The sequence below is a fragment of the Andrographis paniculata genome, unplaced genomic scaffold, assembly GCF_009805555.1.
Source record: "Andrographis paniculata isolate CXL003 unplaced genomic scaffold, ASM980555v1 Contig77END, whole genome shotgun sequence".
Taxonomy (NCBI): domain Eukaryota; kingdom Viridiplantae; phylum Streptophyta; class Magnoliopsida; order Lamiales; family Acanthaceae; genus Andrographis; species Andrographis paniculata.
In genome coordinates, this window is record NW_026137614.1 from 618,446 (window position 1) to 635,976 (window position 17,531).

At 33.1% G+C, this 17,531-nt stretch overlaps 1 protein-coding gene across 1 annotated transcript in view; it reads right to left on the reverse strand.

Moving 5' to 3' along the window:
- Nucleotides 1-662: 662 nt before the first annotated feature.
- The window catches only part of LOC127266667 (uncharacterized), a 56,551-nt gene continuing 39,682 nt past the window's right edge, over nt 663-17,531 (reverse strand). The window contains exon 4 of the transcript XR_007842199.1: nt 663-691. The gene's annotated coding sequence lies outside the window, so the exon portion shown is untranslated. The remainder of the gene's footprint in view (nt 692-17,531) is intronic.

The following is a 17,531-nucleotide window of genomic DNA, read 5'->3' on the forward strand; positions in this document are numbered from 1 at the left end:
AGCCAAAAGCTTTGAAGTGTTTTTAATGGTTTACCTTATGTCATGTTCAAATTTTCAACAAAGACATCACATAATATAAATGTCATGACTTCATTTATTGATCGGAACTTTTTCCCCATAATAGTATGAATGTAATACTGCAATAAGTTTTTCAAGAGTCAACTACAAGGATAAATATGACGTAGATTATAATATGTCAATTTAATGTAAAAAAGTGCAATAAATTTGCTACCTTGTCCCTACGTTCTGAATTGTTAGAGTTGCGCTAGTCCATTATCCAATTCCCTAAACGTTTATGTAGGGTTAACATGCTCCTTCTTTGAAGACGGACGTGGTTAAATATTAGAACCATGGGCATTTTTGCTATATGTTCGCTCATGGCTACAATCCTTGTCGTTACTTCATGTGCATGGACTGTTGATTGATACCTAGTAATTTTTCCTCTTTCAACCTATTGTACCATGAGACAATGATAATAACAACGACAATAACGACAACAACAACAATAATAGTAATAATAATTTGTACTTGTATACTTAATATTTTGTAACCTACGTACCTCATGCATCTCCAATATGTAGCAATGTAAGGGCTCGCTACGTTGGAGAAGTCTAAAGAATATTCTCCATCTCTTTTCAATCATGGTAGTTGATAAACCATGTGTATTTTCCTCCGGGGATAAATGTAGCTCCTATAATTAAATTTCTATTGTTGATAAATTTTGATAATTTATAAGGAATGTTCGACATCATGATTGTAACACTAGAATGAAAGAGATGTGTAAGCGTTGGTGTTTTCATAGAATGATCAGGAAGATGACTTTTTAGTGAAAATTTGATGAAAATACTACTCATAAAGGAGAGGTTTCTACAATTACTCAATGACTATATTGTAGTAAAATATAAAGACAATGAAGAGAAACAAATGGGAGAAAATATTGATGAATCCGCATTGGTGTTAACCTTCTTAATGAAGTCATTTCTATTCTACGCATTTCATTCTACATTTTGAATATAATATAATTTTATTTGTTCTCACTAGCTACTTGTACCTAGAATGTAAGGTAAGTTAAAATTTGTGCTAATAGGTATACACAATAATTTATTCTATTATTGTAGTTTCATTGAATATAACACATGCCTTGATAGCTTTTCTTTCAATATAATTCAATCAACCAAGGTACAATTACATACCAGAGGTTCAATATGGAAAAGATTACATACCAGAGGTTCAATTACTGGTGTGGGGTACAAAGACATATACGGCAACCAAATTGGGAAACTAGAAGAGTCTCCGGATGGAATATTGGCTCCAGTCTTTTACAACACATGGAAATTTGACATAGGTATCAATACAAAATATTAATAGTAACACATTTGACCATTTCTTAACATAAATGGCAAAATAGGTAAATGTATTTCCAAATAACAAATCAACATAATCATGGTTTGAAGTTATACGAAACGAAAAATTAGAGAAATGTATATAGCTGTATATAAATTTCTTATATATATATATATTTTAAATCGCCAAATATCAGAAAACCACTATGAAAAATATTAAAATCTTATGTAAGAGATGTTTGGCATGATTATTTGTAAAAATAACCAAAGCCAGGCCGGAACAAGACAAACCATAGACTCCATCGATGTTGAAGGAACTCCAATTGATTCCATTGCTATAGTGATCTGCAATAATGTACACTATGATATATTATATTATCATATAACATAACTGAAATCCAATGAATTAGTTATGGCTTATGAAATCCTATCAAACTTGGGAACAAGATCCCCACAAAAATGCATAATGTGGAAACTCATTTCTAAGGGTAAATACAAAATGAATGAGGAAGCAGAAACACGGGGATATAAATATCACATATACAATTTCTATTTATGGCAGATGATATCATATATAGATTTAACATACTTCTTAATTTAAAAAATTTTAAAATTTAATGTACAAAAGTCAATTTCGGCCCTTTGTGTGCTTCGATCGATTCTACTACAAGCTTGTTTAACTATAAAATCTTCAAATTGATACAAAAAAGAAAAATATGTAATTCTTAGAGGAAAATCTTAAAAATTATGTTGTTTGTAAAATTGAATAGAAAAAACCAAAATAAATAAATCATATATGAAAAAGGAATCTAATCATACATATATTGATTATACACTATACCATTAAAAATAATTTTCTTCTCACATGTACCTCAATGGAAATACTCGCTTGGTTTTTTCTTCACAATTTCGGCAAACCCTAGATGTGTATCAAATTTGAGTAAGTGAAAGAAGAGGGTAAACCAATTTATATAGGCTAGGGTTTCATGTATTTACAAATCAATTTTGGGCTTGAAAGAAAACCCACAACTATTTTCCATTTTTTCTTTCTTTTATTTAATCCAGGTTTCTAAATTCGAATTGAAAATAGGGAAAAGTCTTTTTATGTGAGCTATATTTATTTTGGACTACAAGAAAAACTCTCAAACATTTGAAAGTTGGTCCCAAAATTCAGTTGAAATAAAATATAGCTTACTTATACTAGCCCATATAAATTTTGTTCATCTATATTCAATCGACTAAAATAATGAAGCAAGTTGTTAAATAAAATATAATATATTTCATTAATTTGCTAATAATATGAAAATTAATTTCATTTTTTAACTGAGTGATTAACTTTTAAAAAATTATAAATTTTATGATTTCCATGAATCTATTATATTATTATCCTCAAAGTAGTAACGAATATGTTAAGAGTATAGAGACTACAAAAACTCAAAAACTCATGTGTTAGTGTGGACGGGCCTGAATTGATGTTTATTGAGATTTACTCACATCCTCGTTGTCAATATTGCATTAATAATAATAATAATAATAATAATAGTAATAATAATAATAATAATAATAATAATAATAATAATAATAATAATTCAAACTCGTATACATTATATGCTGTGAAATATATACTACATGTATCTTCAATATGTAGCAATATATAGCGCCACTACTTTACAGGAGTCAAGAAAATATTCTTCATTTCTTTTCAACTGTGATTGTTAATAAAAGTGTATTATTTTGCTGGTATGTTTTTTCGGAATATAATTCACATAGCCCCTGCCATATACATTTTTTGTTAGTCCATAGAAATTTAATTCATCAGAAAAATATATAATAATTATAATTTTTAAAGTAGCATGAAGTAACTAATTTTGGTCGAAAATGTATATGGAAAATATATATATTTTTTAGTTTATAACCTATAATTGTCCAACAAACTAAATGAAATATTGTATGACAGACGTAAATGGTTTTATACCATTGTAGATAACCTCCAGATTTTTATAATATATTTATCTTTAAAAAAATGTCTAACGTTTTTAACTTATTTACTTTTCGACATATTTGACCTAAGCATTACTAACAGAAGTTATTTCAGATTCATGGGTTCAGATTTAGCGTATATATTATCCCTTTATTGGCTATAGAGGATTTTTTGTGAAACTGTATGTTTAACTTCAAAGCTAGGATCACCACATATTATTCTCCCTTCAGCAATAATTCTGAGTATTGAAGAATATCAATACTTGCATCAAGCGTAAAACGTGATTATAAAAAAATTATACATTCGAAAAATTTGAATAAAGACTCTTATTTAAAAATTAATATCCTTTTAATTATGTTCTCAATTAGGTCTTAAATACAAAACCATTATCGGAAATGGGGTAGTGCAAGTTTTGTATATATTTATTGATACATTGATATATATATATATATGGGGTAAGTGGGCTAAAATCTAATATCTAGAAAAACAAAATTGTCAGGTGAGAACTAAAATAAATAGCTATAAAATAAGGTTGGAGCTTGAGTTCAAAAAATAATTAACAAAAATTTAAACGAATGAAAAAAAAAGTAAAAAAATATATGTTATTGCAAAGGATCCCAATATAGATTTTAATACACTTTCTAGTTTTTGTAACAAAAAAACGACAATGAATCACTCACACCTTAGATCCTTTGCATTTTTCAGCTCAACTTTCTACTGTATGGTTTTTCAATTGTCACAAAAATAAATCTATTAACTTTTTTCAAAAAAGATTAAGCTTCAACACACCTTCATTTCAAGAATTTTTTTTAACGCTGAAAAAAATAAATAAATAAAAGCATGTGGTCTATAAGTCTTTCTCATGCTCCGAATGAATACTAATTAGATATTTTTTCCCTTGTGGTGGCTGAAAGACAAAATTCATGTACCTTTCTCCTCACCTCTTTGCAAGCGCCCGAGAACTCTTGTCGATCTTTATTTCTAGGTTAAAATAGGTGAAGGAAAGGTATGTTGGTTTATAAGACCATATAATTTTTTTTATTAGCTTCAATTAATTTCCGAGTTCAAGGTAAACTAAAAAACACTTATTTCATTAATGACTAGAGTCCCAGTATATAAGCCGTATAAAAAAAATACTCAAAAAACTTCTCACAAACCGTTTCCTGGAAACAACCACATCCCGGAAACCTCTCATAAAGGGTTCACCAGAATAGGATCATAATATCACTGAAATACCTTCAAAAACTTTTCCCTGAAACAACCGCAAGATCACAAAAAAACCGTAATACAACATTCATTAGAAACAACTAGAATATCACTACAAAACACAAACACAAAATATAGAGAAGAAAATTCCTACCTAGAGAGAAAGACAGTGCAACACTAACTCTACAATTACTCTATAGGTACAAATATATAGAAATAATGGACGGTTTAGATCAAATCCTTAGATCGTACAGTGGATTTTAAGCCTACAAGCTAATTGGGCTCCATAGGTCGGGCTATGTTTCTGGACATATCAAAATATCCGAATAGTGTAAAAACTTAATATTGATTAAGGTTTCTTCATGGACCGGCAATATTTGTGTGAAATCTTCACTTTCGCAGACACAAAATTCCCTTTTGCTTTCCTAATTAACATTTTTCTTGTAATCTTTAACATTCAACGAACCAAATTTCCTCTAGCCACATTCATTGTTTGGATATCTTCATATCTAGGATTTTTGAAGATTAATATTTCCAACTTAGTTCTTGTTAAGTTAAGGCCATATTGTATTGAAGGTAATAATGGGTATATTTAAATTTTTTTTTTTTAAACTCCATTTTAATAGCATTAGAAAATTTAGGAGAAATTATAGTGATCTTCCAAATCTTAAATCATGTAAGCCAAGATCAATTTGTTAAATTACTGAATATTTGTTAAAGAAGGAAATTGAAAATGTTTCATCAAATGAATACATAGCTACATTGTACTTTGGACAAAAAATTCAGCCAAAAAAGTTGTGTTTTAATTAGCTTTAGTAACCATTTCATCCATCTCTTTTCATCATATCCCAAATGGGGAAATGGATAACCCAACTTTTTTCCTTATTGGAGATCATTACGGTTTGCCCTCTCTGGGAACAGAGAATCATTTTTTTTGCGATCAACGCCCAATCAACTATGTTGTTGTGTTAACGCTATAACTGTCTCGGGTGAATAGATTATTTTGTAATTAGGCAATCAATTGGAGATTGGTATATACCTAATTCATGGATATGTATTATTTATATTGGTTGTGGTTCCATCACTGTATAGTACTTTTTTTTCTAACAAAAATGCATTATAATTGGATGATTGTTTAATCTTTCAATCTAAATGTCGAATCAATTATTTAATTTCAAAAATTCTTGGGAATAAACTTAAGGTTTCTTTTGTTATTAATCATTTTTGCAGTCCTTTACTTCCACCTGTGGAAATTGCATAATGAAAACAAGCATGTGGAAACAGAAGACAGTTTGGAGAAAAGAATAATGCAGATGAAACAAAAAAAGCGGGAATGATTTTAAAATTTACATTATTAGAATTAAATTTCCCTTATCGATTATCATGTGGTCAACTAAAATACATAATAATGAAAACTATTTCAAAGTTGTAATAACAATCTTCAAATTATTATCGAAACATACCAAACAAACACAAATTTCATTTAGTTAATTTACATTGCAACAGTAATAATATGAACTAATTGGAGAGGTTGATAAAACAACATTAACATGACATAAATAAGTTATGCAAAAATTCACATTCTCCTAAACCTTTCTTAACCGCTAGCGTTATTTAACAATAATTATACAGATATAGTGAACCCAAAATCGGCAACCTTCTGAAATTCTAATACGTGAAAAATCAAAACAAAATAAGTGTTACATCGTAAAATCAATTAAGTGAATGATAAACCAAAAGCTTTGAAGTGTTTTTAATGCTTTACCTTATGTCATCTTCAAATCTTGAACAAAGACATCACACAATATAAATGTTATGACTTCATTTTTTGATCGAAACTTTTTCCCAATAAGAGTATGAATGTCATACTGCCACAAGTTTCAAGGGTCAACTACAAGGGTTAATATGATGTAGATTATGATATGTCAATTTAATGTTAAAAAAGTGCAATAAATTGGCTACCTTGTCCCTGCGTTCTGAATCGTTAGAGTTGCGCTGCTCCACTATCCAATTCCCTAAATGTTTATGTAGGGTTAACATGCTCCTTCTTTGAAGATGGACGTGGTTAAATATTAGAACCATGGGCATTGTTGTTATATGTTCGTTCATGGCTACAATCCTTGTCGTTACTTCATGTGCATGGACTATTGATTGATTCCTAGTAATTTTTCCTCTTTCAACCTATTGTACCATTAGACAATGATAATAACAATAAAAATAACGACAACAACAACAAAAATAATAGTAATAATAATTTGTACTTGTATACTTAATATGTTGTAACCTACGTACCTCATGCATCTCCAATATGTAGCAATGTAAGGGCTCACTACGTTGGAGAAGTCTAAAGAATATTCTCCATCTCTTTTCAATCATTGTAGTTGATAAACCATGCGTATTTTCCTCCGGGTATAAATGTAGCTCCCGTAATTAAATTTCTAGTGTTGATAAATTTTGAAAAATCATAAGGAATGTTCCACATCATGATTGTAACACTAGAATAAAAGAGATGTGTAAACGTTGGTGTTTTCGTTGAATGATCAAGAAGATGACTTTTTAGTGAAAAATAGATGAAAATACTACTCACAAAGGAGAGGTTCTAGAATTAGTCAATGACTGGATTGTAGAAAAATATGAAGACAATGAAGAGAAACTAATGGGAGAAAATATTGATGAATCCGCATTGGTGTTAAATTTCTTAATGAAGTGATTTTCAGTCTAAGCACTTCAATCTACATTTTGAATATAATATAATTTTATTTGTTGTCACTAGCTACTTGTACCTAGAATGTAAGGTAAGTGAAAATTTTTGCTAATAGGTATACACAATAATTTATTCTATTATTGTAGTTGCGTAGAATATAAGACATGCCTTGATAACTTTTCTTTAAATATAATTCATTCAACTGATGTACTATAATTTCGAACAACAATTTTAATATGTATCCAAGTATTTAATTTTTATTAAATATTAAATTGTTTCCTTATCTTTCTATTTGATGATTTCTTCTCACAAATAACAATAGGATGTTGGATACACATACTTATTTTTCTTATAAGAAAAGGACAAATATTTTTATGGAATGTGAACATAGACATTCTATAAGCGAAATTAAATAGAAAAACAGAATTTAAGGTGGTAGATGATTCTTTTAACACAATATGGAAAATATTACATACTAGAGGTTCAATTACTGGTGTGGGGTACGAAGACATATACGGCCACCAATTTGGAAAACTAGAAGAATCTCCGGATGGAATATTGGCTCCAGTCTTTTCCCGCTCATGGAAATTTGACATAGGTATCAATACGAAATATTAATAGTAACACATTTGACCATTTCTTAACATAAAAAGGAAAATGCGTAAATGTATTTCCAACTAACAAATCAACATAATCATGGCTTGAAGTTTTACGAAACGAAAAACTAGAGAAATGTATATAGTTGTATATAAATTGCTTACATATATATTTTAAATCGCCAAATATTATGAAAAATGTTAGAATCTTATGTAAGAGATGTTTGGCATGATTATTTAAGAAAACAACTAAAGACAGGCCGGAACAAGACAAACCATAGACTCCGTCGATGTTAAAGGAACTCCAACTGATTCCATTGCTACAATGATCTGCAATAATGTACACTATGATATATTATATTATCATACATCATAACCGAAATGCGATGAATTAGTTATGGCTAATGAAATCATATCAAACTTGGGAACAAGATCCCCACAAAAATGCATAATGTGGAAACTCATTTCTAAGGGTAAAACCAAAATGAATTTTAAAAATTTAATGTACCAAAGTCAGTTTCAGCCCTTTGTGTGTTTCGATCGACTCTACTACAAGCTTGTTTAACTATAAAATTTTCCAATTGATACGAAAAAGGAAAATATGTAATTCTTAGAGGAAAATCTTAAAAATTATGTTGTTTGTAAAATTGACTAAAAAAAACCAAAATAAATGAAGCATATATGAAAAAAGAATCTAATCATACATATATTGATCATACACCATACGATTAACAATGATTTTCTTCTCACCTGTGCCTCAAAGGAAATACTCGCTTGGTTTTTTCTTCACAATTTCGGCAAACCCTTAGATCTGTATCAGATTTGAGTAAGTGAAAGAAGAGGGTAAACCAATTTATATAGGCTAGGGTTTCAGGCATTTGCAAATCAATTTTGGGCTTGAAAGAAAGCCCACAAGTGTTTTATTTTTTTATTTATTTAATCTAGGTTTCTAAATTTGAATTGAAAATAGGGTAGAGGCTTTTTATGTGAATTATTTTTGGTAACATGAAAAACTCCCAAAAATTTGAAAGTTGATCCCAAAGTTCAGTTGAAATAAAATATAGCTTACTTATACTAGCCCATATAAATTTTGTTCATTTATCTTCAATTCATTAAATTAATGAAGGAAGTTGTTAAATAACATATAATATTTTTCATTAATTGGATAATAATCCTAAAATGAATTTAATTACTTAGCTGAGTGATTAACTTTTAAAATTTATAAATTTTCGATTTCCATGGACCTATTATATTATTATCCTCAAAGTAGAAGCAATAATGTCTTACGGTAGAAGACTACAAAAACTCGATTTCTATAGTTCGTTATTGAAAAAATATACCTCCAATTCATGTATTAGTGTGGACTGGCCCTGAATGGTTGTTGATTGACATTTTACTCACATCCTGGTTGCTAATGTTGAATTAATAATAATGCTAATAATAATAATAATAATTCAAACTTGTGTAAAATATTTACTCCATGTATCTCCAATATTTAGCAATATATAGTGCCACTACTTTGTAGGAGTCAAGAAAATATTCTTCATTTTTTTTTTCAGCTGTGGTTGTTGAGAAAAGTGTATTATTTCCTTGCATGTTTTCCTCGGAAGATAATTCATATAAACCCTATCACATACATTTTTTGTTAGTACACAGAAATTTAATTCATCAGAGCATAAAGTAAGTAATTTTGGTCAAATATGTATATAAAAAGTATATATTTTTTAGTTTATAACCTGTAACTGTCCAACAAACTAAATAAAATATTGTATGACAGACGTAAATGGTTTTTTAGCATTGTATATAAACTGCAAATTTTTATAATATATTTATCTAAAAAAAAAGAAATGTCTAATGTTTTTAACTTTTTTTAATTTATGACATATTTGAACTAAGCATTATTGTCGACAAAAATTTGTGTTATTTCTAATAAACAAAAAATTTATACAAATTATATTTAATTTTGATTTAAAACAGTCCTATTCTCTAAATGGGTCATTTGTTTCTCTTTCCGGATCGATTTGTTTTCCAAATTAGATTTGAATGGCTTTTTTGATTCGAAGGGATTTGGTCTTCGGTTTGGATTTTTCGGATATTGGAGGGCTTTGGTCTCCGTGTAGGCGATTTGATCGCCGGCTTTGGATTTGGTGTTCTTTTTGGACAATCCGAGGCTTTGATCTTTGGTTTGGCTTTGCAAACTTTTGGAGGGCTTTGGTCTCCTGGTGGGCGATTTGATCGTCGGCTTTGGATTTGTTGTCTTCTTTGGACGATCCAAGGCTTTGCTCTTTACTTTGGCTTTGCCGTGTTTTGAAGGGCTTTGGTCTCCATGCGGGCGATTTGATCATCGGCTTTGGATTTGATATTTTCTTTTGACGATCCGAGACTTTGATCTTTGGTTTGGTCTTGCCGGCTTTTGGAGAGTTTTGGTCTCTGTGTCGGCGATTTGATCGTCGGCTTTGCATTTGATGTCTTCTTTGGACGATCCGAGGCTTTGATCTTTGGTTTGGCTTTGCTGGTTTTTGAAGGGCTTTGGTCTTCATATGAGGGATTTGATCATCGGCTTTGGATTCGATGTTTTCTTTAGACGATCCGATGCTTTGATCTTTTGTTTGGCTTTGCCGGCAGTTGGAGGGCTTTGGTCTCATTGTGAGCAATTTGATCGTCGGCTTTGGATTTGATGTCTTCTTTGGACGATCGGAGGCTTTCAATTTGGTTTGGCTTTTCCGGCTTTCGGAGGGCTTTGGTCTCCATATAGGGTATTTGATCACCGGCTTTGGATATGATGTTTTCTTTGGACAATTCGAGGCTTTGATCTTTTAAGGGGTGGATTTGGTGCTCCATAACATTTTTGTCAGCGTGTTCGTTTGACTTTTGGTTTGAAGAGGGCCTGGTTGATGCTTTTGGCGAAGAACGCGACGAATACCTTGAAGCTTTGGAATAAACTTGGGAGGCTCTTCCTTTGCTTTGACGGATCATTCAACGGCTTTCGGAGCTTTGATCCTTTCTCCGGCTTGGGTATACGGCGAAGAACGTTAACTTTATCAATTTATCAAAAAATATTGGATCGTTTGTTTAAATTAGTGACTTTCGACGAAGAACGCCTCGAATGACACGAAGAACATGAAGAACAATACATAGAGAGTCTAGAGATTTACCTATTTGCTTCAATCCTTGATGTCACTTTGGTGTGTCAAATGAATTGGCCATGATCCTATTTATAAGGGATGGGTGGCCTCGTCTTCCTTTTCTAATGATGCCACATGACGCGTCCTGATTGGCTAGTAGAAAGATTTTATGATATTTCTTTTTCCATTAGATGTTGTTTTCCACTTTTGAAAGATTTGATTGCGTACCTTCCCATCTTGTCAAGATCTTTATATCATTTTTTTTTCGGATAATATTAATTTATATACTTCTTTTGTTCACAAGATTAATATATTTTGCAGCTAAATTTATTATGGCTATATTTATGTACGTAATATTTGTACGATATCTTCCATTTTAAGTTGAATTTTGCATTAATGGTTGACATTTATTGTACAAAAATTAACATATGTGTGTAGTTAAATACCATATATTTATTTTATTGAAATTTCATTTCTTCCAAAATACATGATATTTAATTTTATTTAGGCATTTAATTTTTAATGCCTACAAAATACCCCCTCAAAATTAGTCGTCAAATATCAAGTCAGATTATTTTTTTTGAACTGAAATTCAATTTTTTATGGCTATCATTTTTTTGTATTTATTTTAGCCAATATTTTTTTGAAGGCTTTTTCTTCTTTTTTTTTTTCGGACAAGATTCTTTTTTGTCCAAATAATTTTTTTTAAGCACGATTTTTAAGGGCTTTTTTTGTCTTTTTTTCCACACATAATTGACTAAACTCGGAGTTATATTCCAAGTTTTCTACGTATCCGGGGAAGAAATCAAGCCATAACGTCGTTCATAACAAATTTAACTAGAAAGTTTATCCTTGTTTCTAGGAGGCTGTAGAAAGTTTATCCTCATTTCTAGGAGATTGAAGAACGTTTATCCTCGTTTATAGGAGATTGAAGAAAGTTTATCCTCGTTTCCAGGAGGTTGTAGAAAGTTTATCCTCATTTTCAAGAGACTGCAGAAAGTTTATCCTCGTTTCTAGGAGATTGAAGAAAGTTTATCCTTGTTTTCAGGAGGTTGTAGAAAGTTTATCCTCATTTCCAAGAGATTGTAGAAAGTTTATCCTCGTTTGCAGGAGATTGTAAAAATTTTATACTCGTTTCTAGGAGTGTTGAAGGTATAATTGCCCCCACTATTTGAAGTGTTTTATTTTTCGTCTCGTCGTCTGAGAAATCTTGGGTAGGCGGTTCATATATTCCACTGGACATCATGCTCAATTCCATATCGTGAGCGCGAGTGGCGAGTTCTTCAAAAATATGGGGTCGGATCCCTTTTAGGATGTATTTCAAGCCCCACTGCATTCCTTGAATGCACATTTCTATGCTGGAAGCCTTGGAAGACAATCTTTGCAGTTGAGACTTAAACTTCTCCAACGGTTGATGTAGTACAACAACGAGAATAAACACCTTCTATTCAAATGCGATTGGGTGGACCCAGAGAGGGGCGTGAAAGAAGACGAATTTAGGTACAAGTTAGTAAACTTCTCGCATTTGATGTACACAAAAAATCTTCCCACGGATGAACCATTCTATCTAGCTACACAAGCAGGACAAGTTTGGTACATCGATCATCCAATTGATGGAGCATGGAGCGTCGTTGTGCCAATGGTAAAGAGAGATAACTACGATGTTTACACGACGATTGATGACAGATTCAGTAATAGGTTCCCCTTAGATGATGGGTATTGTTCTCGGGAATCTCGTGACTATTGGATGAGAGAGGGCGTAGGAGGTACGATAATAGAAGGAGAGCAGCTAGGGAATGTATCCGTTGGTATACAAAGCCACCTTGGTGAGTCCTCGGACGAGGACACCGATGGGGCTCCGATTTAGCGGAGATGAGTCGGTGTAGTAACTGGCTTCACTTTTGGGTTCTTATATACTTTTTGACTTTTGGAAAAGATGAACGGACTTGGCAAGTGGAAACATTACTATAGTAGTCTTTACTTACGGCAGACGATTTTGAATTAAATAAGGTAAATAGAATCATTCACACTTAATATATTCTCGGCTTAGTAACTGTAGTTCCTACGAAATAGTTATCTTATCATCCTACATTTGTCGTTGAAAGCATGATGTTCCTAATTTATTTATACATTCTTGCATATATGTTGCTAACAGAAAATTTGAATTCTTTCCTTTTAGGTAATGGCAAGAACCAACCGTGAAAGGCAATCTGTATTGCAAGAGGTTGGTGGTTCACCACTCCGACGGGTCACAAGAGCCTTTGCACGCAGCAGCCCCAAGACAACCAATCATCCGGAGGTTAGTGCACCCTCTCCGTCAAGCAAGTTGGTCATAAACGGATCACCACTAGACGCAAGGGTGCCCATGTCTCACCTCTTTTGGACCGCTTAAAATCAATTACCAAAGTGTGGGAGAGAGAGCGGGATGCTCAGACAGCAGCAAGGGCAGATGCATCCTCTGTTCGACGCCCTTTACTGCAGGATTCACATGAGCCAGAGCAGGTAATATTGATTGTTAGATACGCCTAATAAATTCCTTGCCTTGGTACAATGATACATCGAAACTCCTGACACCTCATGAGTAAAATATTGCAGACGGTGATCAGCGATGTGATTGATGATGATACGATAGGCCCTACGCAGGGGATGGAGACAACTGGGCCCATTACGTTGGTAATAAACCATGCACCGGTGGCTGAAAACGAAGAACCTCCGGAAATGGATGAAGATGATCTCACCCAAAGGGATGAACCAGCTGAGACGGAAGGTAGCATATTACAACATATATGATTTCTAGTACTCACTAACAAGGTAAGTGTTGAAGCATAGGAATACTAACACAATATTCAAATATATTCGTAGGTCCAATGACAGAAACTAAGAGGGGCCGGGGAGCGGCTAAGATGCCTCGTGGATGGGGTGGGGACATCCCAATGGCTGTGTTTATGGCTAGGGATGGCAGAAGCATCATCGGGCCAGATGCGAAGGATTACAAAAGTGGAGTTGGAGTCATCACCAGAAATGGGATGCGTCTTCCGTTACGGTATTCGAGTTTCCAAGCAATTCCCGAACAGTTGCGGCAAGGTGCATGGATTGAGATACGGGTAAGTTTTATATAATAAAGATGAGAAACCCTTATATTAAACCTCTGTTTACTGTACATGCTTCCTTGAGTAGAGCAAGCTTACATATTAACACTTTATATTATCTTAGGACAATTGTGGGCTTCCGGATTCGGCAGAGAAGGGTGTTATGAGTGACCTGAAGGATGTCTGGCGCCATTGAAAATGCATCATGAAGTCTACATACTTCGCACCACACCAGAACGACAACAAAGCATTGAAGAAAGTCCCCACAGATCGGATTGTCGCTGAAGAATGGCCGTTGCTTGTCCAATATTGGAAGGAGGAGAAGGTTAAGGCAAGTTACATCTCTTCCTTCATCTTTCTATGCTCATGCCATCCTACCTATACTACTCCAATTCATATGGGTCGATGTTCGCAGGATATTGCACGGAGAAATACCAATAATTCCATCAAAAGAAAGTTTCCGCACAGGACTGGCCGGAAACCATTCACAGCGTTGGCGGATGAGATCCTTCATTCTCTTCTTTGTGCAATAATTTAATCAACAACTATGACTCCCCATTTCTTATGTGGCATTTAAGTTAACTACCGGTTTCTTATTTGGCTAACTCTTAGATAAAGGCAACCGGGAAAGAGGCTGATAATTTGGAAATTTGGATGTCGTCTCGCACGAATGGACGTGGTGGTGATGATGAGATGACTGATGATATTTTGGTATGCAAACCTATCTCACCTTTTGTCGAATGGAATTATAGTACTTCTCTTCCTCATAGTTTTAATTTGTTTGATATTGTGTAGGCTTATTTGAATGATGAACTTAATAAAATTCATGTTGATAAAAGAACCCCGGCGGCTCGTGAGGCTTTGTACCGCCGTGCACTCGGGGGGAAAAAGAATAGAAAAACAGCTGTTGATAGTGCTACCAGCTCTGCCTACCCCTAAAGTCATATGACTGGAGGGCCCGATGGTCCTGATCTCTGAAAGCTTGCTGAGGATTATCAGAAAGGCCTTGTTGAGATTAGGGAATTTATGTCTGAATTTAGGAGTGCCCGCGCTGAGATGTCTGAAATTAGAACCATCCGTGCTGAGATGTCTGCTTTGTTGAATTCTTCCCCGCGTGCCTCGATACGGGGCCCTGTAAGAATGCATATCTCGTGTATTAGTTAGTTTTACATTGTACCATTTGGGGCGAGTCATGTCGTTTTCATACTCACCTGTCTTGCAGTGTTCTAGCCGCACAGATGGAAGGTCAGGAACGCCTGGGACTGATGTCCTTAACCCGTTGACGGTTAGTAATTTTTCGTTGCTAATTTTATTTGTATTTGTTAACTGAATCACCCTTTAGATAATAACATCCACTACTAACGTATCACCACCACCTTCGAGAACATGCATGTAGATTACATGATTGACATATGATAACGTTTTTCATGTAGATCGGGTCTCGTATTCTTCTCATATCTCGTGGTTTGGAAAAACGCGTTGTTGGTGAGGGGGTGTTGCTATCTGACCTACCCCAGGTTTGTTGTCAACCTAGTTATATTTTCTATATGAAATCAGTTCTGGTTACAGCCATTTTGAGTAAAACATATTCTATTGTTATTAGTAAGTCAAAATAGTAATACATGATATGGTGACAATGCTACTTATGTGGAACTGTAATCGGGTGGTTGTTTGCTCTGTATGACCTTGTGGATAGCATATAAATCTATAATTAAATATAGATTTGTAGGATGGTGGGTTAATTGATTTTTTTTCCCCAAACCACTTTGATTTTTGATCTAATTTATTTGTTAGGTATTTGGATACATTAACACTCAATTAATTGTTGTTTTTAAATTGGTACATGGTTAAGTTGGTTGTTTAAACAAACAGCTTTCACATGTATAAAATAAATTGATCACGTTGCTGGTTGTTTTATACTTGTGGGGGTGTACAGATGTTGGTCCGGATGTCATCAAGATAGGATCCATGCTATAATTATATTTATACTAATCTATGTTTTACAATTTTGATTACGTTGTTGTATGGATGGCTAAATTAGGCGATCATCTCTGACCTTTTCTCTTACGTATGCTATAATGTTTTAGTTAATATCTTTAATCTTTTATATTGATTAAATATTTCATGAGTTTTATTTTCTTACCGATGATTTGCACATATTTTCTTCATATGTCCGTAGGTGACACTGTTGACATATTAAGGGTTTTTGTTACAACTGCTACTGTTCCAGAGGCTGCGCTTATTCTACGGACAACATCTGGAGCATAAACACTTGGTGAGGTTGTCCGCAGCGAGCCAATCGACTGGACATTCAAAGATAAACGCAACCACATTTACAAGATTTTCTATTCGATTACAACTTAACCATCTCACAAATAAATTCTTATATAATTTTGCACAATGTTGGCAGCTTTTTTGTCACCCGTAACTACGGTGTACGGCCACTTTGACGCTGCATGGGGCGTTGCAGCATGGCACGTAGTTCTATGCTGATTGATTTTTGTTTGTGGATTGATGCTAACTAAGTCCTTTATGTTGGTTGAACTTGCTGTCTCTGCTACATTTTGTGTGTTTGTTGCTACGCTTTCCCATATATGTTAGGCTATATTGCAAAATATTTATGTTTCTACACAGTGCGTACTTGCTACAATTCATGGTGATACTGAATTTCCGTAATATTTCCATATTTTGTAATATCATTTGGCCGTATTTTCTCATAGCGTACAGGTTTTTCGGTTCCGAAACTATTTTTTTAGGTTATTATTGAAAAAATAAGGGGACTTTTTTCGTTACAAAAAATTGGCCATTACAAATACTGGTACAAAAAATATTAAATAAGTTACTGAAAACCAACTATTGTAACGAAATTATTACCGCAACAAAAGCCGTTACAAGTGGATGGACACTTATTGTAACGATTCTTTTATAACAGTAAATGTCCGCTACAAATAAATCGACAGTACAGTGATAGCGTTACAAACACTGTTACAATAAATGCGTTGACCGCCCCTTTTTTGTTGCGGAAAAAGTCGGTACATAGACGTTTTGTAACTCGAGTATATGCACCAGTCAAAATCCGGTACAAAATCGTTACAAATAGCTTTTTGTACCAAAAAATAGCCATTTGTAGCGGTTATTGAACCGCTACAAATGGCCATTTTTTTGGTAGTGGCTTTTGGTGCAACTTAATTTACAACATCAAAGAAGAGTTAACCTAAAGTACATGTCCAGTTTTACTAAAAACATAACACATTTAATACCAAAACTACAAACATAATAATAACACCAATTTAACCCACCAACCAACTTAAAGATGAATAATAAACTTATGCCAACCAACATAATAATAACACCAAATAAAAATTTAAGTTATGATAAGAATCCCACTAAAATTCATCTGCAACTTAATAATAAAGAATGCATGACAAAGAAAATACAAAATATGATTGTCTAAAACTATAATTAATCCATGCAAGTGATAAAAAAG